We start from the raw sequence: 20,973 nt of genomic DNA on the forward strand, positions 1-20,973 counted from the left end.
TGTGAGCTCCAACACACAGACTTTCCTTTTGTACGAACCCCTTCCCCTCCTCCTTCCCTCGCTCCTTCTCTTCCATGACGTTTCTGTTTCTGAAACCAGACCTTGTCCTCCTCCTGTTTATTTTGGTTTTCTGGAATGCTGAGCAATTTTCGCCTGGTTTTCTTTCCTTCTGCTCCTTTTTTCCTGTCAAACATGAAATCTGCAGGCTGAGCTCATCTGGCTGCAGCTGCTCAAGCGTTCAGAACAACGGAGTCCAGTTAATCATCAGCTACAAGGTGTTGCTGAGATGTTACAGCTCCCTCTGAATGTTTACTGAAAAATATTAAGATGCATTAAGCAGAAGGGATCTCTGACAACCTGAGGAGGATAAAAACACAACTGAACAGAACCAAGTCCATTTACTGAACTCCAGCAAATACTTATTCACACTTAAATTAAACAAAGTCTTTATGCCATATTGCTTTATCTATTAATGTAAAAAAACTCTGTAAGAATAATTTGTCTCCTGTTGGAGTTGGTTTTTAACACAAAACAAATCAGTAAATGATATTTTTCAGCTTGAAAATTTAAACATTTCCCCTTTTGTAAGACAAAAATGGAAAAGAGAAGAGAAAAAAGGAAGAAAAGAGAGAAAAGGTAAAAAAAAGAAAAAAGAGAAAAAAAGCCAGAAAAAAGGAAGAAAAAAGGGAAAAAGGAAAAATGAAAACTGCAAAGATAAAACAAAAGACTAAAAGTGTCTTACTGACAACTATATGACACAGCAAGGCATTATCCAGTTGGATTTGAACTTGCAACCCTCAAAGCATCACTCCAAACTCTCTCAATCATTTTTGAATGAACACTTTTGCAGAAATATAACCGTATGTGGCTGTCTGCCTATTCTGAGTTCTGCATTCACAGATTTTTCTGTGGAAAGTGACTCAAAATTATTCATGAAAAATTTGCAGATTTTTTGATAGAGCATATCTAAATAGTTCCATAAAGAAAATGCAACTCTGGAATCTGAAATATTACGTTGCAATGCCATTTGACAAACTATTGGCTGACATTTACAAAGCAGCCAATCAAAGAGTGCCATTTATTTTCCTTTATGCTGATTGGATGAAACCCCAAGAGTGCAGATGAGGAAAACTGTAGATTTTTTGGTAGTGCCAAAACAGTTTCAAGTTTACAAATCAATGTATATTAGGGTATATTTGGTGTTTGAACTATTAAAATACATATTTATAAGCATTTTTAGATGTTTGAAACATCTCTTTTTCAAGGTTTGAAACGCTGGCCTGTTAGCATAGGCTTCTGTTGCCTTTGATTACTCATAAAGGACACTCAAAGCTTATAATGCTTTATAATAATTTTTAGAGGGACAAGCAAGTTCAGCCAGCTGAAGTTCCTAACCTGTGTGAATTCAAGGAGTCAGTTAAGTTTATAATGTTCAAATAAAACTGCATAAAGAATTTTGAGTAATTCAACATTGTTTGGTCCCATTTTACAATAAGGATCCCATTACAGATGGCTAATAGTTTATAAATATGTTATCAATTAATTTATAAACACTTTATAAATCACTATCAAGTAAGGATGAGAAAGAGACTATGCTAAAAAAATACATTTACTAATGCTTATCTAAATAGTCTGAAATGTTTAATATATCTATAGAGCTGAATATATTTGACAAGAATGGTAGATCTTTTTAATAAACAGTTATTAATGATTTATAAAGTGCTTAGAGATGAATTAATAATATATAAACTTTATATTAGCTAACTATGAGGGGAGCCTTGTTGTAAAGTCGTATCCATTTTTCTACTCTGAGCAAACAGAACAGGATTTCCTGCTGTGCTTAAACCAACAATCTTTGACATGATCAGAAATCATTACTCAATTACACGTCTTCTGCAGAGCAATAAAAACTCTAAACATTCATTTCCGCTAACGGGTCAGAGGTTCCGACAAACTCAAGGTTCAGTGCGTAAGAGCCAGGCAGCGCCCATCCTGTCCCACAGGAGGAAGAGGTAGGAAGACGAAGGGAGGAGGATGAGCCACTGACCCCCGAACGCATCGCCGACCTCTGACCTCTCCTGAAAGAAGCGGGCTGAACCCTGGACAGCTGTGACTCCAAGGAGGAGGTTTAATTAGAGGAGGAGTTTGTCTCACACAGTTTCAGCTTCTAATGTCCATCAGCAATCTGACAGAGGTTTTCCCGCATTCCTCGCTTCAGTGAAGTTTTTCCCTCCTCCCAACATTTAATGCTGTTCTGGCATTAAAAGCATGAAGCTATATGGAATAGTATCTGTTTATTGTGCTTTATTCTCTCTACAAACACATGTCAAGGTATTCAACAGTTTGAGAATTTTGTCCTATTTTTGTTTTTTAGGACTCCGGAAATGGCGTTGACATGATGTAAATAAATGTCCAAATATTGAGGATTAGATCTATTTCCATGAAAAGAAAACATGGCTTCAGTTTGGGTTTGACTGCGAGGTCTGAGAGTCTCAACTTTTTAATCGATATCGATCTTTGAGGAGGCTGAAACTTTGAACACCACAACAGGCCTGATGAAGCAAAACTACATGTTTGCTTATAAGGAAAAACTTTTCATTGTTTTGAATATATTTTCAGGAATCGTTCTTTCAAAACTTCATATTTTGGTCAGTCTAACTGACCAAAATATTTTTAAACATTAAATGATGAACAATTTGATTAGTTACTCAGTACTTTTTACCAAATATTCTAAATCTTACTTGAGTAATTTCTTGGACTCCTAAAAACATGTTGAAGTATTAAAACTCTTACTTGTGTACATTTTTTGGCTATTCCCGCTTCTGCTTATGATAGTAAAATCTGGAGTTTATTGTTTTTAAAGATTATTTTATAATGTTTTAGAAATAGAGCTGCAGAATACTTATCATTTCTTGGATGCTGATGCCTCAGACTGACCCCCACTCAGTCTGACGCTTTGTGTTTGTCTCTTCAGCTTTAAAAGGAAAAACTCTGCAGCTCACTTTTGTCTGCTCAACCCATCGACCATCTGCCGGCTCTCAGGACGCCCCGCCATGGCCGACCCCCTCTCCATTCTTCACAGACAAAAACCCTTCTCCTCCTCATCACCTCCCCCGGTTCGGACCAGCAGCAGAATGAAAGAATTCATCGGATCTGAATCGAAAATATTAATGCAGCTGAGGAGATTGCCACCTGTTCTCCCAGAGACAAACGACCAGCTGATCCTCTTATGCTCTGACTTCAGACTAACTTCAACACGACCTAGTTAAAGTCACCAACATCTGTGACTTGGCTTCAGTTTATGGCGACACAGAAGGTATGATGATGGTTAATCCCAACAACACTTCAAAAAACACTTCAAAAACTTGAGAAACTTGAGAAACAAAAAGAAAAAAAAACTGAAATATAAACGCTTAGGCTTTTCTTCAACATTCATTGCAATAATAAATCCAACAGTTTTTTCATTTTGTTTATATCTCTGGATTCAGACTAGTCAAATAAAAACCTGGGCAAACACTGAATAAAACAAAAATTAAAAAGGATGACGTCTTTATGACTTTCAAAAAATACAATGAAACAAAAACTAATCTATATGTATATCAGATATTCATAATTGAACCTGGGACTAAAAAAATAAACATATGAAAAAAGCCTGGAAGGAAAGGAAGAAAAATAAGAGAAAAAAAGAAAGGAAGAAAAAGAGAGAAACTCCATACTCTCCAGATTTTTCCAGCTTTTCCTATCAGCATATTATTGTTTTCCAGCTTCAGCTCTCCAGAAAGTGGCTGTGAGGAAATGATACTAAGTTGATAAAATGTTTCCATAAATGACGGCAGAATGGAAATAATCTGAGCAGAGGAAGATAATCTGAGCTCTGGAACTGAGTGATAATCAATCAACCCTAGAGGAAAACCAAAAACTGAAAATCCTTCCATTATTAAATAAATCACAAAATCAGAACAGCTCTGAATATCTGGTGAAGTTATCCAACATTAAACATCAGCAGCTGAGTTAGAGCTGAGAGAAACAGGAAACAGGAAGTCCCGGTCATCTGCTAACAGCGGGAAGAACGTGAACCAGATGAACATTGATGCGCTGGTGAGTTTTCTTTATCTGGGATTGAATATTCTATACAGAACTGGACCTGTGCTCCTGCTCCTCCTCCTCCTCTTCATGGGAGAGTACACAGAGATTTGGATAAGGTGGAGGAGGAGAAGGAGGAGCAGCGTTTCTCTCAGCAGAGGAAGTGAGCCTGGATGGAGGAGGGAAGAGGAAGTCAGCTTCCTGTTGGGATGACTGGACTCCTTGTGCCACTGCTGGGCAGACGGGTGGAGTGCCACTCTCCAGGTGGGGCTGGGGAAGGGGTGGGAGGAGATGGGTGGGATCGCGGTCGCTGCTTCCTGTATGGTGGAAGGTTCTGCAGAACACTGAGGAAGCTATTAGAGAGGAGGAGCTGCTGATGGAGGAGGAACAGGAGGAGGAGATAGAGGAGCTTCTCAGTCTGGATGACAATGGACGACAAAGAAGAAGTCATGGCCTGGATGAGGTTGGAAATACATATGGACTCATATGGACTCTTCCCGTCCGTCTTTCTGTCCATTCATTTGTAGATTAAATATTTAAATACTAACAACCACTACTTTTCCATTTATACTTTAACTTTCAATAACCAACCAAGAACTCTAAAAATAGAATTCTTGAAATTGAATTTTGGCATCAAATGAACAAATGACTCACATAAATTCTTCCATAACTTTGAGTAAAAACAAAACAAAACAACACAACAAAAACTCCACCAAGTTCTTCAACACAAGATGGACTGCACAAAGCTTCAGGTCCAAAAACTCTCAGGTCAACAAACTGCCAAACGTTTCTGTGAATCAGACATTTGGTCAGATTTGGTTGAGAAAATCTCCACATTTTCTTGTCCTAAAACCCACCAGCAAGACACCAAAAATTATCAAATGATCAAAAATAAACTAATAAAAAAGAAAGCTTGGCTGCTCCATTGAATCGATCGTCTGTAATCCTATCAAACAGTCTGCTGGCCGGGGGAATAATCAGATCTGGTCCTGGATTAAACACGGTTTACCTTAACCAGCTGAGGTTATCTACAGGTCACCAATAAATCTGAGTTACAGTCAGATCAGCTTCATCTGTTCACACATGTGCAGGAAACTTTAACACCCTCTGATCCCCAATGGTTTGCTTAAATCCGCTTATAAACAGGATGATCAAATAATGAGAGAAAACCTGAAGATATTATCTTGTTAATGAAACGAGGACTGGACCAGTATGATAAAAACAAGTAAAAACACCATGTCGGTTTCACTGAATGAACACTAAAACCAAACAGATCTAATGTATTTAATATAAAACAGCTTCCCAACACCAATAATTACTTGTCTATCCTGCAAATTTTAGAAAAACACATGAAAAAAAATATGGAAAAACCAACAAAGAAGTCAAACAGCTACTCAAAAACAAGACAAAGATCTATTGAATATTTTAGACAAAGCCAAGATTTCCATTGAAAAATTGTCAGTTGTTACATTCAACATGTTTTACAAAAACAGAAAATCTTAACAAGAATTTCTGTCTTGTTTTGGGTGAAAATTTCATAACTTTGTTTTATTAACTTAAAAGTAACATGTAGGAACTTGTTTTAAGTCAATAATTCTTGAATATTAATCAAAGCTGAGTTACAGTCAGATCAGCTGACTGTCAGATTATTTCACTTGTAATGGAAAAACTGTCTTTTTAATTAAACTGTCAGAATTGTAAAATTATTTACTTCAAATAAACTCTTATATTTCACTAAGAAATTACTTGTAAGTTAGTTTTGTCTTATATATAGTGCAGTAAGATATATTTAAAAACTGTTTATGTTTTGACATGCAATTTGAGATTTCTCTTAGATTAATTCACAAAGCAATTTAGTTTTAAGACAAAACCAGGCAACCAGTTAAACTTGTTTTAACTAATTTTAGCCCTTACTCCCTGTGGGAGCGATTAGCTTAGACGAATGCTTAAAAGTGAATCATTGTTTCATAAAATGTTTATGAATGGTTATAAATGTTTATAACTGGATTAATTATATAAAAACTCCACAAAAGTAATGACCTACATTGTAGTAATATACATTTGGGAGTGCTAACAGCTCTGATTTTGGACCAAGTTAGCATTTTTAAATATATTTTATTTTAGTATTAAAATACTAATCATTTATACAAACCTAGTAGAGAATCTGAAGGAGCATCTGTTGAAGGGGGCTCAAGATTAGGGTGATGGAAAGGAGACATTCCAATCTCAAACTTGGGTCGCCACCAAAGAAATGTTTCATTACTGAGATAAATATAGACAATAATTAACATGACATTTGATTCCCTATAAAAACAGACCAAATATTTCTTTGAACTGGCACTATTTTTACTTTTGTTTCTTGATCTTTTGAGAAATAAATATCTAATTTCCTGTCAGAATTAAACTCTTGCATTGATTAAAATAATTTAAAATCTGAATTCAACAGTGGCATAAATAAGTTTTGCTCCACTTCCATAACCATAACGTCATAAAATATCATATGTAACCCAAACTAGATGGAGCAGATCACTGAACATTTGCTCCAAATGAAACAATTAACAGGAAAACTAAACGAAAAAGGAAAACAAACCTACGTGAAGCTCTGCTGATCAGAGAGTCTGAACCTCACTCCAGGATTTTGGCTTCTGCTTCAAATCCTTCCCTGTTAGAAGGAGAGAAAGTCAGTTTAATTAAGTTGCCATATTATTTATCTGTCTAGTCCATCTACAGGCAGGATGAAGCCACATCTCTGGTTGTATGTTTAAAGATCATAATGCATGAAAGATCTGCCACAAAGACCACATCTTATGATTATGTACATTTTAATAAGCATGGACAGCTTGCATAAAACATGAAACAGATTTATCTTCACTTCTACCACAAAAACGACTAAATAAATGAACCCCTGCTGATGCAGACACACAGCTCTCAGACTGAGTTATAGGGCCCCTAGAGGCCCCTCAGGGACCGCTGGAGGCCTCAGCTCAGGGTAAATGACCAGAAAAAGCATCAATGGGTCTCTGACAGCAGAACTGATGCAGGATTCCCTCAGTGACGGAGCGTGCTGAAGGAACATCGACACACAAAACAGGAGGCGAGTGTCTGCTGTCATTCAGTCTATTCAGGCCCCAGATGCCTTCTGGGAGAGAATCTGAGGGCCCACTGCATTGAAGGAAACCAAAACAACACAGTGACCGCTATCTGTTGCAGAGAATATATCATTAAAAACCCTTTGGACTCTGTGCTGTGACGGTTCTTTAACCCAGACTGGAAAACTTCAATATACAATTTTCTGCAAGATTTTTGAGAGAAAAATTGCTAATAATGAATGTATCCTGTGTTTTTATAAAAGATGAAGACCTGGGAAATGTTCATCACATCAGTCACATTTTAACTTTTAAGTGTTCATCAGAGATCTCTCCATGTAGCACCAACCTGAAAGTAAAAGTCTAAACAGTTTATGTCAAGCATGTGTGGGGTCTGCAGAGACACTAACTGGAGAAAAAGTTGGATTGATGATCCTCTCTGCAGAACAAAACTGTCTCATTTCCTGCCAGACGTTTAGGTTGAATAAAAACTATTTTAAACACAAATTCAACAGACGTCAGAATAATTTTGGGTTTAATTCTACTTTTATGTACAATTGTCTATTTCCCACTAATTTACCAAAAATCTCTCTATAATCTGTGTGGAAATGTTTTCTTTTTGGACAAATTTCATAAACATTTTGTTTTGCATAGCTAACAAACCTCAGAGTGTAGTTTTCAGGACTGAGCTGCATGTTTTCATGCGTAGCTCTAAAACTGAACCTTTGATTTTCAAGCGGCTACATTTAGTGAAATAAATGAGTCATCGCAGCTCAAATTGCAGAGTTTGATGCTGCTTGTGGTGTTCTGCTGCTAAATGAGTCCAAACTAAAACAACCGCCGCTGCAGAGGGTTTTCTTTTCCCTGAGCGCTCCAAACATAAAAACCGTGACAGTTTGATTTACTCTCCCTCAAAAAGCTGCAGCTTATCTGCAAACTTAAGGAGCTGAAGCTGCTCAGTTCATTTTATTATGTCAGACTAGACTGCAGAGCAGCAGGAACCCAAACACATCCATAAAACACATGTAAACACTGAGAATGTAGCAGGATTCTGTGGTTAGCTCCAAGTTTGTGTAAATACAGTCCGACCGCAGGATCAACACGGCCTGGAGGAGGTCAAACCAACTGAAAACACACTTATTTCACCGGAGAGCGTGAATGTGTGTTTTATTACAGGTGGACATCGTCCCTCACCTGACTGAAACCTAAAGAGACGCCTGTAGCTTTTTTTAAAAATTTTTTACAGTTAAACAAACACGATGTTACATTTCTGACAGTGGAAGGACATTTGGATGAGGTCAACAGCCAGAGAGAACAAGAGGAAGAGGAAGAGGAGGGAAGCTGTTAGGAAGAAATGTATTTTCTACATAACTGCAGGTTCAGTTTTCCTTTAGGAGATTGTCTTTGTTCCTATTGATACTTTAGTTTTTTTTCTTGCTTTCTGCGTCACATAATCTATCAACAAGTTACATTAAAGGCGTAAATGTGAATCTTATCTACACTTACGCCTTTACTGATCTATAATTTCAATACTTGACATGAAAACTTGGGCTGCACAGTGGCGCAGTTGGTAGAGCTGTTGCCTTGCAGCAAGAAGGTTCTGGGTTCGATTCCCAGCCCGGTCTTTCTGCATGGAGTTTGCATGTTCTCCCTGTGTATGCGTGGGTTTTCTCCGGGTACTCCGGTTTCCTCCCACAGTCCAAAAACATGACTGTCAGGTTAATTGGCCTCTCCAAATTGCCCCTAGGTATGAGTGTGTGTGTGCATGGTTGTGTGTCCTGTGTGTCTCTGTGTCTCTGTCGCCAGTCTGGCGACCTGGACAGGTCGCCAGACTGGCGACCTGTCCAGGGTGTACCCCGCCTCTCGCCCGAAACGTTGGCTGGAGATGGGCGCCAGCACCCCTCCCGACCCCACTGAGGGAATAAGGGTGCAAGAAAATGGATGGAAGGATGGATGGATGACATGAAAACTTTAACTTTAACAACAGAACATCCAGTGTTTTTCTGAGAACATGAACAAAATCTTATCAGAACACAAGGAAACAAGAACTTGTCGTTCTGAGGCTCTGACATGTTCGTTGATACAGATATTACATTTGGTATGAATTGTTTTGCAAAAGCCAAAAATTATTTAAGAAGTTCAGCAAGGCGACTGATAGCAGCTGTAAGATGTGCTGTTGGTTCTGCAGGTATTTCTGCGCTCGCTGCGATGCAGAGCTGCACTTCAGAGGTCTGCCATTGTGTGACTGTCTAAGTGTTGACCTCTGACCTGATTCAATCTGAGCTGTAGTGAGGGAGTTGGCTCTTCAGGCTGCTTAGTGCTCCAAAAGTCCAAACAAAGGCCTGCTGGAGTGGTCTCCACCCAACTGCTCCAAGATATTGTTTCGTTTAAGTCGTTACGTCAAACTTTATCATAACAGACAGGAAGTGCTGCCAAAACACAATTAAGACCAGGAGCTGTAATAACCGCTGACCTTTTCCTTCAGGAGTTTCTACTCCAAAAGGTCTGAGGGTGTTTGGTTTCCCTCGCTGCACCTTTTTAGTCTGCAGATTGAGTGATTTTGTGGTTTAAAGAGAGCGCTGGTCAACAAAGTTTCCCTTGTAACCAAAAAACGTGATTACAGAGCTTTGCTTTGGTTGTAAATAAGCTCAGCGGCTGCAGAGCTGCAGGACGTGTGGAAAGCAGAGAAAGGTCCACTTGTTTCGGGGCAGGTAATGATCCCAGAGGTGTTTAGTGGTTTGTACCAGCCGGGTTTGGTCTGAGCCTCAGAGGAATGTCGAAACTTTCACTGAAAACCCGCTGAGTGGACAAAGTATGTCAGAGACAAAAGACAAAGTGTTTTCTGGCCTCGGCTGCAGAAATGAAGCTGATCTGACCGAGCAGACGGATCAAGTCTGAGAAAACATCTCAGACATCAGAGACAGAAGAGCCGCCGATATGAACACAAAGAGTTTGGTCCTCTGCTCACTCCACTCATCATAACTCCACTTATTCAAGGTTCACTGGTTTATTGAGCCTAGAAGAACTTGGAGGTCGTTCCAAGGACATCCTGCGGGTCCTACCAAAACCAGAAGAGATTCATGAGGCCCTTTCAGAGGATTCTGGGTCTAACCCAGGTGAATAAGACCAGAAAGGACCCAGAGGGCATCATGATAACATGCCTAAATAAGCTCAAGGCAGGGGTGTCCAAAGTGTGGTCCGGGGGCCATTTGCGGCCCCTGACTTCAGTTCAAGAACGATAGAGCACAGATGTTTTCAATGGCACATTAGGGCCAATGTAGACAGGAAAAAAGGAGTAAAACTCTGAAAAATTCTAGAAATTGTGGAGAATTATTTGTTGTCCATGCTACGTTTGAGATGTACGAGGTTATAGAAGAGTCAGTGAGTTGAATTCATGAATTTCATTTATTAATACAGGGGCGATATTGTTTAGCCTTCTGCTTCCAGTCAGGAGTTGCAGTTTTTCCAGTTACTGCAGCTTCTTGCAGTAATGTAACCAATAAATGTATGGATCACAACCTCAAATGGGTCAGAAGGGATGTAGGATGCAAGCCTTAAAAACTTTGCAAGGTCATTTGTTCACTACCCATCCATCCAGTTTCTTACACCCTTGTCCCTTAATGGGGTCGGGAGATGCTGGTGCCTATCTGAAGCTAACGTTCCGGGCGAGAGACCGGGTCACCCTGTACAGGTCGCCAGTCCGTCGCAGCATTTGTTCACTACTGTTCTCTAAAAAACCTACACAGAACAGCTGATTATGTTCTGTGTAGATGGATGGATGTCATTTCCTTTAGGTTCAGCTTAGCTTTAGCCTGGCAACTAGCTAACAGAGATAGAAGGAAAACATAGAATTATTTATTCTCAACAATAAGGACAATTCTGAGTTTCTAAAAATAAACACTTTTGAAAACTCAGAAAAAATCCAAAAATGTAATATTTTTCATGTCTTTTCAGAAAAGTTGAGAGTGTAATGGCAAAATCTGATTTTTTTTTCCTAGCAAATTTTCAACATTCAATCAGAGAAATGTCCAAGTTTTTTTCTCCACTTCAGATTACATAAAATTTAGCAAGCAGGTTAAATTTAATTTAGTATTCAGTTAGCCTGCTAGCTAAATATTTAGCTTGGATCTAGAAATTTAGTTTGGAGTTGCATATTTAGCCTGTTAAATGTTTAACTAGCATTTAGCTAACCTTAACTGAGACATCTTTATGAATAACATTGTTAAAATATAAGTTTGAAAATGAACCTGCAGTTTTTTTCATGACAGGCTAATTAACCCGTAATATTATTGTTAATTGTGAATGCACCTTCTGCTTGCTTTGCGTTTAAACATCAGATGAATGAAGGTGGAGCAGCTCAAGCGTCTGGATTAAAAGCTGGAGAATCCATCTCCTGCTTCCCGTGTTTCTTTGACGCAGGTTAAAAACAGAGCAGCAGCTTTTATATTTAACCGTCGGCTTCCTGCCAAACCGACCAGCAGATAAACTGGAGACACATCTGGCTGCCGGAGTGGGAATTTCCCGTCCTGCTGGTAAACAGCCTGACGTCAGCGCCACACGCTGATTTCCTCCAAAACGCTTTGGAATCAAACACCTTACGAAGGGTCAAACATCCCAGTCGCACATTTCCTGTGCCGCTGTCGCTGTCCGGACACGATGAGCAGGAAAAGTGGAACGTTTCCAAACCATTTCAGGTTTATTTATCCCAAACCAGCAAGCAAACATGCTTAATGCTCATTTTACGGGTTGTTTTTGCACCTTTCCAGTACATTTTGGTTTCTGACTCAGAATCAGTTCCACTATTGGTTTTTAGATCTAAAAAACAAAACTGACATTCTTGAGCATGTAAACACATGGTGTTGTGTGATTTCAAACAATGCCTGGACAGCCTCTGCAGCTCCTGCGTGAAAACAAACCAGTTAGAGTTTGTAACTTTACACAAGAGCTGCTGCCAGAGTCCCCAGAAACCGCAGGAAGCTCAGGAACGCTCGGCTCGTTACGCAACGACCGGCTGGAAAACACTGCCATCAGAAACACGGCGAGAAATTCAATCACCAGGCGTTGGGAAACAAAAGGATGAAAGCAGATAAAAACCACAGAATTATCTGAGAGGAATCCTGCAGTAACCAGATGAGCTGGACCACTGATGTGGTTCTGATTCATTTGTTATTTACTGAAATATTTGCGTTAAACATCAGAGTGATGTCAGATTGTAGCAACAAGGCGGATTGTGTCCTGATCCGACTTCTACAAACCAGAGGAACACAAACATCTGAGGCAGAGGAAGAGCAAACCAACAGGGCGAGTTCAAAGCTCCAAACCACAACAAAAACACAGCTGGATCACAAACCCGGCTTCGCTTTGGGATTTAGAACCGAGACGGTTCTGGAAGGAGTTGATTCTGCGTCCAGTGAGCCGTTTCTGTGTTGATGTTTAGGATGATTATCCTGCTGAAAGAGCCGGAGGCGGCTCGCTTTCAGCTTTACACCAGAGGGAAACCAGGCGTAGTGCCAGGCACTCTGGCAAGGACAAACAGGCCCACAGCATCACAGATCCTTCACCATGCTTTTCAACATACCATTTTTATATTTAAACAAAAAAACTAATGTAATAAAACAACTATTTGCAATTAGTTTAGTGGTGAATTTTGTTCAGTAGAGCAGAGGAAAGAAATAACTGTTTGTGTTTTTTTTCATGGTGTTAGTTTATAGCTCTTAGTGAAGGTACAGGCGAGTTTCGAACAGAAAATGTTTTCTCAAAGCTTCATCCTGACTCGTTTAAATTAAACTGATATCTACGCTTATCTACACTGCAGAAAAACTGAAAGTTGTGGATTAATTAATACAACTTTAAAAGGGAAGTATTATTTGTTTTCCAGGCACCAAGTGGCATTTACAGCTTAATCAAGTGACTACGTTACTTCAGTTGTTATAAAATGCTGTATATATCAAGTATGACTTAAAAGAAATTTTACTTTGTATTTTAACGCCTTGAAATTTTGGCCTGTGTCTCTTTAAAAACTCCTGCTCTTTCTGGAAGTCATCCCAACATGGCTCCTCTACTAATCCTTTCACAATGTTTTTACCAGCGTTGCTCTGAGAAGCAGTTCCACCAGGTGTTTGCTAATTGCTGCTGGCTAGTCTGAAGGAGCTGAGTGGGGGAGGAGCTACGTCCCAAAGGCGAGGCTAAATCCATCCAGTCATTTTGCTCAGATGAATGGTTACCATGGAGATTAAATGACTTCTCAAACATGCATGAAAGGATCAAGGCGACACTACAGGAATGTTTTTGATGAGGGAAAAACTTTACATCACCCCTTTAACATTTTTATCAGAGCAGTAATAACAGGAATATCAGGAGTTACAAAAATAAAAAATGCTTTGTCTTTGGTTAGTGTTGATCTGCATTTTGCATAAATATTAAAATTAGATTTTCTTTAATGATTTCTCAGACAAATTCAAAAGGTTACTTAAATATCTCTGCTTCAGGGAAGACAGGAAACCAGGAAGTCAGTCATGGAAGATTTTTTATCTTTCTCTTTCGGTTTCTGCTGCAGAACTGGTTCCTGATCCAGAGCCGGATAAGACCGAGTTTTATTCTTCCAAGCCGATCCAAGTTTAAAAATGCTGAGCAGCAAAGGAAAACCGGAGTAACAGCTGCAGAGAAGCAGAAAGCCGACCTTGATATGAGGAAGCATTTTTCTGAGGGATGGAAAGATTCATCCAGGATAACGAGGTACTTTTTCAAACATGTACGAATCCTCTTAATAGTTTGGGGAAAAGGCTGAGAGGGAAACCAGGAGAGTTTTATGAGGAATTAAAGCTGAAACTGTCCTGTAGCCACAAAGAAACTAGAGACGACCTTCCCAACGCGGAGCTTCCTGAAAATCCCAAATATTTACAGTCGGACATTTAATTTGGCCTGGAACGAACAAAACAGACGAAATATTAGAAAATCTGAACACTGATAGTCTGTTCTGAGTGTTTTCACATTAATAACACATTCATGACGACATGCCCACTGTGGAGCGGGCGGGCGAGCGAGGCAGTTCATTATGTGGGAACATGGGGGGAGAGAGAGAGAGGCTGTTCTTGTTGGGAATAATTGGAAGCAGCTGCTGGGGAAACGTTGATCCCTGTTGGCCGTTGAGAGTTTCTGTTTGGAAGAACGGCGACTCGGCGACGCAACGCTGCAGGACGGATCAGAACCTGGTTCCCACCAGAACCAAACACCAAACACAACTTCATGAAAAATTCAGTATTTTCTCAAAGAATCAACATCTAATCACCAGAGGACAAAATGTCATCTGTCCTGGGTGGAGTAATAACTTCCATATTTAGTTTTCTGTTATATAACTCTGTCATGAACACAACACGGGAAGTATTTATTTTTAGCCATGGTTCCATTTTATGCCACAGCTAAGTAACTATATTACCCCCAGTTGTTATAAAAATTATATTTATATAGCAAATATGACTTAAAAGAAATTTTACGTCAACATTTAATTCCTTAAAGTTGGGATTCTGTCTCTTTAAGAAGCTTCTGCTCCTTCTGCATTCAGGAAGTCATCATACTTCTCTGTTAAAAATGACTCAGTTGCATCATAAAAATGTATAATTTTATCTACTCAACAATAAACTAAGCATTAACTATTTTAATTAAACATTTGCTTAATATGATTGTAGATTCAAAACTTCAAATAGTTTATCCTTGTTAAAAGAAATGTGGCTAGTTTGATATTTTGGGCTTCAAAAAAATATTTAGTCTTTTCTCAGCAGTAACAACAGGATCTAGGTCAGTTCTCATTTGAAATGACTTCCTGTGTTTAACCAACTTTAAATTAATCAATTAAAAGTAGATTTTGGTGCAACAATGTGAACAAGTCAGTGAGTAGACATGCATTGTGTTGCATCTGACATTTTTGTAAGTAGATTTTGATTCAAATGATAAAGTTTTGCCCCAATTTATACTTGAAATAATCCTGGGAGGCCAAAAAAAAAGAAAAAAAGAAAATCATGAATCCAGGAGTCACTAATTGCCCCTGGACCACAGGTTGAACACCGTTGGGTCAGATGTATGAAACTCTTGTTCAGAAACCATCACTGGTCTCTTCTAGAGTTTGTTAGGATGGAACATTTTACTAAAAGTCAGAGGAACTCATCCTCTCATCATTCTGGATGTAAAGTCTGATCAGATTAGCCGGACTGAGTCCCCCAGCCTGCAGCTCCCGCTCAGCGTTTGGGGCCCCATGCAAACCGGAGCCGCTCTGCGCAGACAGAAGACTCCTGAAATTACAGCTGCAGGCTGTAAATAAACCTCATTATGATGAGCTGCAGTGTTTCCTCTCAGTAATCAGGCAGCGTCTGAGGGGGAGGTCGCTCTTTAATTCAGCTGCTTGTGGAGGAAAAACCCTGAATTACAGATTCCAAATTAATCTGGTTGCAACAAACCGGCTTCATTTTTCTGTTTTTCAGCTCCGTCTGCATTTTGCTCATTTCCTACAAGTTTAAACTCAGTTTAAAGTTTAGTTATAACTAAGAAAAATCAGATTAAAATAAGCTTGTTAAAACTTTAACAGACCTGAACATGAAGCTTAAATGGCTGATAAAGACAATTAAACGCTTTTTTATAAAGAAAATCCTACATTTGTCTCCATCAGAGTGGAATAAAAGTGCATAAATAAACAACTGCATTTAATTTTTTTTCTTCTATGTTGTTTTAACTTTTTTTTGAACAAGTACTTTGAGTTGTCTCCGGCTGAAAGGTGCTATGTAAATAAAGTTGCCTTGAGAAACGTGGAAATGAAGCTTTAAAAGCACCAACAAAAGAACAAATTCAGATTCAACTCCTGGCTGTTAGATCTGCATTTAACAGATCTAACCCGAAACATTCTGACTCAGTTCCTGCAGTCGGTCCATGGAGCCGGCTCACGCTTTAAAGAATCTCAAACATGCAGCAGAGCAACAAAACAAACTCTGTTCTGATCTAATTAGTCCAATCAGCCAGAAGCTGCTGGATTTAGAGCTCTAATTGAGTTCTGATCCAGAGTCCGATCTTATCAGCTCGGTCTCGTGCTGCTGGGTTTTCTGCTGCTCTGCAGAACAACATGGAGGTTAATCAGGGGGAAAATCCACTGAGATGGCAGGGAAATTAACCTGAGAGTCTGAGTTCTTTACTGGAGGACCGACGGTTAAGGCAAGTGGTTCTTCTTCGTCTAAACATTCGGACTGAATCGGTTCAAATGAGTCTGTGAACTATTTCAGATCAGAATTATAATGACCACATGGATCTTTACAGAACAGGTCTGAGAAGATCTGAGAATGTGGGATTATGTTTGATCATGAAAATAACTGGATAAAAAATAGATAAAACTAAAAATAAATTTTAAAAAATGAATAAATAAAAAAATAATTAAAAATGTCTAAACAAAAAACTGTTAAATAAAAAAAATAAATATGCATATAAATCAATAACAATGTAAAATAAAAATGGAGTGAATGAAATCAAAATATTTATAGTTAAAAAAACAATAACAAATAAAATGGATAAATAAAATAAAAAAGAAATAAATCAATTATGAATGAATCAAGAAATAAAAGATCAAAGGCAAAAAGTAAACAGATAAAAATATGTATATAAAAAGACTAAAAAAGTTAATTTAAATGACTAAATAAAACATATAAATAAAAACAAAACTAAAATAATGCTAAATATAAATCAGAAGAATCAATAAAAAATTGTAAACAAACATTTTTTATTCTAAATTAAATAAAATTCATTTTTGATTTTTTCTTTGCATGCTTGCTGCTGTAAACCACCTGCAGGAAGCAGCTGGTCGGAACCGACCCGATTGCTGATCAGCGTCTGATTATCAGCTTGACGAGTTTCCATCAGGCTGCTGAACAGGGACGGGACATCTGGACACTCGACTGTCCAGCGCCAACACTCCGAAAACAAGGTGCTACTGTTCAGAGAGCTCAGGTGACCTTTGACCTCCCTGATCACCAAGGCGGTACGATTATTGACTTTGTACTGGTTCTACTGGGACCCAAAGAGGCTGACGTTCCCATCAGATCTGGTTGGAGATCAGTAGAACTTCCAAGCTTTGCCATTCAATTTGGACTTTAACTAGGCCATTCCACCACCTGAACTGGACCTGTTTGTCTTACAATTATGCGAATAAAGTGACCTCTGACACGTTTGAAGGTCGGCCCGGTTCCCCGACCCGAACATAAGGGTCTGTTGGGGTTTGAGGTTCTGAACCGTCTCCCCGCGGGACGCCGTTTAGCTTTAATGAGTTGGCTTATTACTCACAACAGAGACGCACAGCAACCTGCTGGGATTCACTCAACAGGCTTTCCCCCCCGACGGGACGCAGCTGCAGGGGAAACGCAGAACCGTGAAGATTTCAGCTAAAATGATGCAAGTAAGGCCGTTAACATGGAAACATTGTTAAGAGTTTTACTGGAAAAACATTCCCAAGTGTCTGGGAATCTATTTGGTGTCAAAATTTGTTTAAATTTAATGTACAGATCTGTAAAGATATTTGTTTCTTACAGATTTTAAATATCGAAAATGCTAAAATGAGTAAAAACGAGAAAATTTCAAATGATGGTTTAATTTATTATATATAAAAACCCAGAAACAAAATCAACTCAACCACAAGTTAAAAAATGTGATGGTTCAATTTCACCAAGCGTAAAGAAATCACATGAACAGAACCTGTCTGGCAACATGAAGCAGGCCAAAGATCATAAAGATCAAATACAATTCAATCTAACAGAATTACACAGATGAGAACCTAAATGAGCTCAAATTTACCTAAAACCATGTTAATGATCCCAAAGACTTCTGGGAAATTATTCTGTGGACAGAAGGTAACAACAATCAGACCTTTAAGATCAAGCTAACTGGGGCTATAATAATAATGAATAAAGTAATTAATTAATAATAAAATAAATAAACAAATCACCAGATAAACTAGTAACAAAATAAAAAATAGAGGCTTAATAATAATTACAATAAATTCATAAATAAAAAAATAAATAATATAAAAAATTAAACTAAAAAATAAGATAAATGACTGAAAAAATGCAACATTTTATAATAAATAATACAAAACAATCCAACCATCAGTTGTGATGCTGGGCTAAGACACTCCAAAGCAACAATCTGTAGCTCTCCAGCAGATTCACCTACGAATAATAAAATAAAAAAACATTAACATGGTCTAGTCAAAGCCCTGAGCTAAACCCAATTTGCTTGGATGATTTGTGTCCTTAAACAGGTTGTTGATGGTAGAAAACCGTCCAATGTGTCTGAATTAAAACTACTCAGCAAAGCAGAGAGAGTTAAATTTCCTCCATAGTGAAGTTAGAGACTCTTATCAGCTATGAAGATAAGGGTGTAAATACTTTCTCACAGCTCTGTAGCTCTTAAAACTTTGAATCTCATTAGGAATAAACAAACTCTTGATAAATTTAATCAGACCGTTGAACTAATCTTTGGTGAACAGAGTGCAGCTTTGAAACTGGAGAGAAATAAACAGATATGAACAGAAAATGTGACATTTTCTCTCTAATCTCAAAATAAAATGAACTTTTTTTTGTCTCTTAATCATAAAATATTAACATTTTAAAATTAAAGTTAAGTTGAACTGCCTTAAAGGTCAAGACTTCCCTCTTTAGTTATCAGCTGTACTTGATAACCAGAGTTGCTGTTTGGTTTTAGAGACATTGACTTCATCAGTTTCAGGGATCAGCAGGAAGAATCAGAGCTGAAGGAAAACCAGAGAGGAAGAAAATCCTCCAGGAGAAATCAGAAGACGGACGGAGACGAGAGCAGAAGGACTCACCGGCAGTAGAAGCAGTTTCCTCCGTCTCTGTTGGCTCCAGTCTGAGTTGGACCGACCCAGTCCCTCGGTTCTGACAGCAGGAGGGCGGGTTCTGCAGCCCAACAGGAGGAGGAGGATTTGTTTCAGCAGACCACACCTCTGTGACAAACACAGTGATTCCATCATGTTCAGGTTTTTTAAAGTTCTTCAGTTCTGGACCGGCTTTATCTACCAGCTCCTGGTTCATGAGATGAACTGAATTCATTTCAGGAAGGGTTGACCACATTTACTGGCAGATTTGAAAAAGTTTTCTGTAAATTTCTGTACCAATGTGTGTCAGTTTGATCCACATCCAAAGGTTCTGGAATCTTTCTCCAGTTAAAAAACCCAAGTGTCTTTGTGTGTCACCTGACTGTCCAACGTATCGCCGGAAGAAATTTAGGATGTTTTCATATCTGATAGTTCAGTAGACTTCGTACATTTGGGAAAAAAATTAACACATTTCTTCTGATTTCACCTGCGGGTGTTTGTGTCACACTCCATTGTTTCAAACCAGCGAAACCTTTTAAAAAATCTGTTACCCTCCTCGCCTATGGGGGCGCTGAACCCAAATCTCAGAAGAAGATACCAACTTCCTTCTTTGCAAAATGTGAATAAAAATGAAGTAGCATCATATTTTAATAGTTATATTTTCTCTTTTGTTTTTGGTAAACAACCACGAAGCATTTCTCCTGCTAATGTTAGACTTGCACGTTTGTTTTTGCTGTTTTTACCCAGAATGCCCTGTGCTGTTGTCTGCCTCCTACTTTTGGCAGCAATTGTAAATGCTGCTGCTTGGTCTGAAATGAGACCTACGGTTTTGGTCCACAGCATGAATGGGTGAGTTTGATCACCCATTCATGTGTCCCCAACCTGCTGTAAGCAAAAACTTAAAACCTAAACTGTAATTTTAAGAAAATCACAAAAAAAGAAATATTTGGTAAAAGTCAAGATGACATCCAAAGTGGACGGAGAAGCATTAGAGGAGATCCTTCCTCTCAGCAGATGTTGGACTCTAAGCATTTCTGCTCCCAACAAACTCATGAAGTGTTCACAATCCTGATGTTATTTTCACAATTTTAAACATTTTAATTATTTTTTGCTGCTAACATGCTTTTCAGTTTTTATTTTTCATATATTGTAAATAGTCTGTTGTCAAATACATATTATCCCAGCACTTTCTTTGAAAATGTAATCCTGCTCATCCCTTGTATCTGACACCATTTCTGATAACTGCTGCTTTCCACAATCAGCATCTGGAAAGAGACTCTGTTCCCCAGAACCTCCTTCCAGAAAACACAATGGTTCAGATCTGGATCGAAATAAATATTAATCAGCAGCTGACATGAACACAGACAAGATGAGGAGGAACTTCTGTCCCAGCCATGATGGCGGCGGATTACCTGAGAGATGGGTCACACCAACCATGAACAAGGAGAAAATCCAAATCAGGAAGAACCAGAAACCTTCTTGCTGAGGTCTGGAGAGGGTCCATGTCCAAAAGGTCGGATCCTTCAAGTTCTGCTTATGAGAAACTGATTTAAATCAGCCGAATTCAAGCATGAAAAACCAGAACCACCGGATCAAAAACCGGAGTCCGTTTTCTACCAGCTGACTGCTGCCCCCTGCTGGCTGGGGATTAATACTGCTTTAGTCCTGGAAGAATAAAATTTAAAATCTCTTAATTAAAAAAGCAGAAGATGCAGTTTCCATTTGAAATCTTTATGCTTCATTTGGACTAAATAAATGTTCACATTTTGATTAATTTAATTGAATATTAAATCGAATATTAAATCCAGTTTAAGCAGCGGATGCAACTTACAATAGCTGGTAATGTTCCAGAATAAACAGTAAAATGAATATTGATATTAATCCTAAAAGAAACAAACTGCATGTTACAATTTCTATTTGATTTTATGCAGGAATATCTCA

The 20,973-nt window shown here is 38.5% G+C and overlaps 1 protein-coding gene across 2 annotated transcripts in view; it reads right to left on the reverse strand.

Annotated features, from left to right (window-relative positions):
* The window catches only part of tiam2b (TIAM Rac1 associated GEF 2b), a 45,744-nt gene extending 25,189 nt beyond the window's left edge, over positions 1 to 20,555 (reverse strand). Inside the window, exons 1-3 of one of the 2 annotated variants that reach the window (XM_017302352.2) lie at positions 20,445 to 20,555; positions 19,024 to 19,161; positions 6,678 to 6,745 (exon numbers count right to left, since the gene is read on the reverse strand). The gene's annotated coding sequence lies outside the window, so the exon portion shown is untranslated. Of the gene's footprint in view, positions 1 to 6,673; positions 6,746 to 19,023; positions 19,162 to 20,444 lie in introns of both variants that reach the window. The other variant, XM_081602724.1, reaches the window with a different exon arrangement.
* Positions 20,556 to 20,973: the final 418 nt, after the last annotated feature.

Source organism: Poecilia reticulata, chromosome 21, assembly GCF_904066995.2.
Source record: "Poecilia reticulata chromosome 21, P_reticulata-male-v2, whole genome shotgun sequence".
NCBI lineage: Eukaryota > Metazoa > Chordata > Actinopteri > Cyprinodontiformes > Poeciliidae > Poecilia > Poecilia reticulata.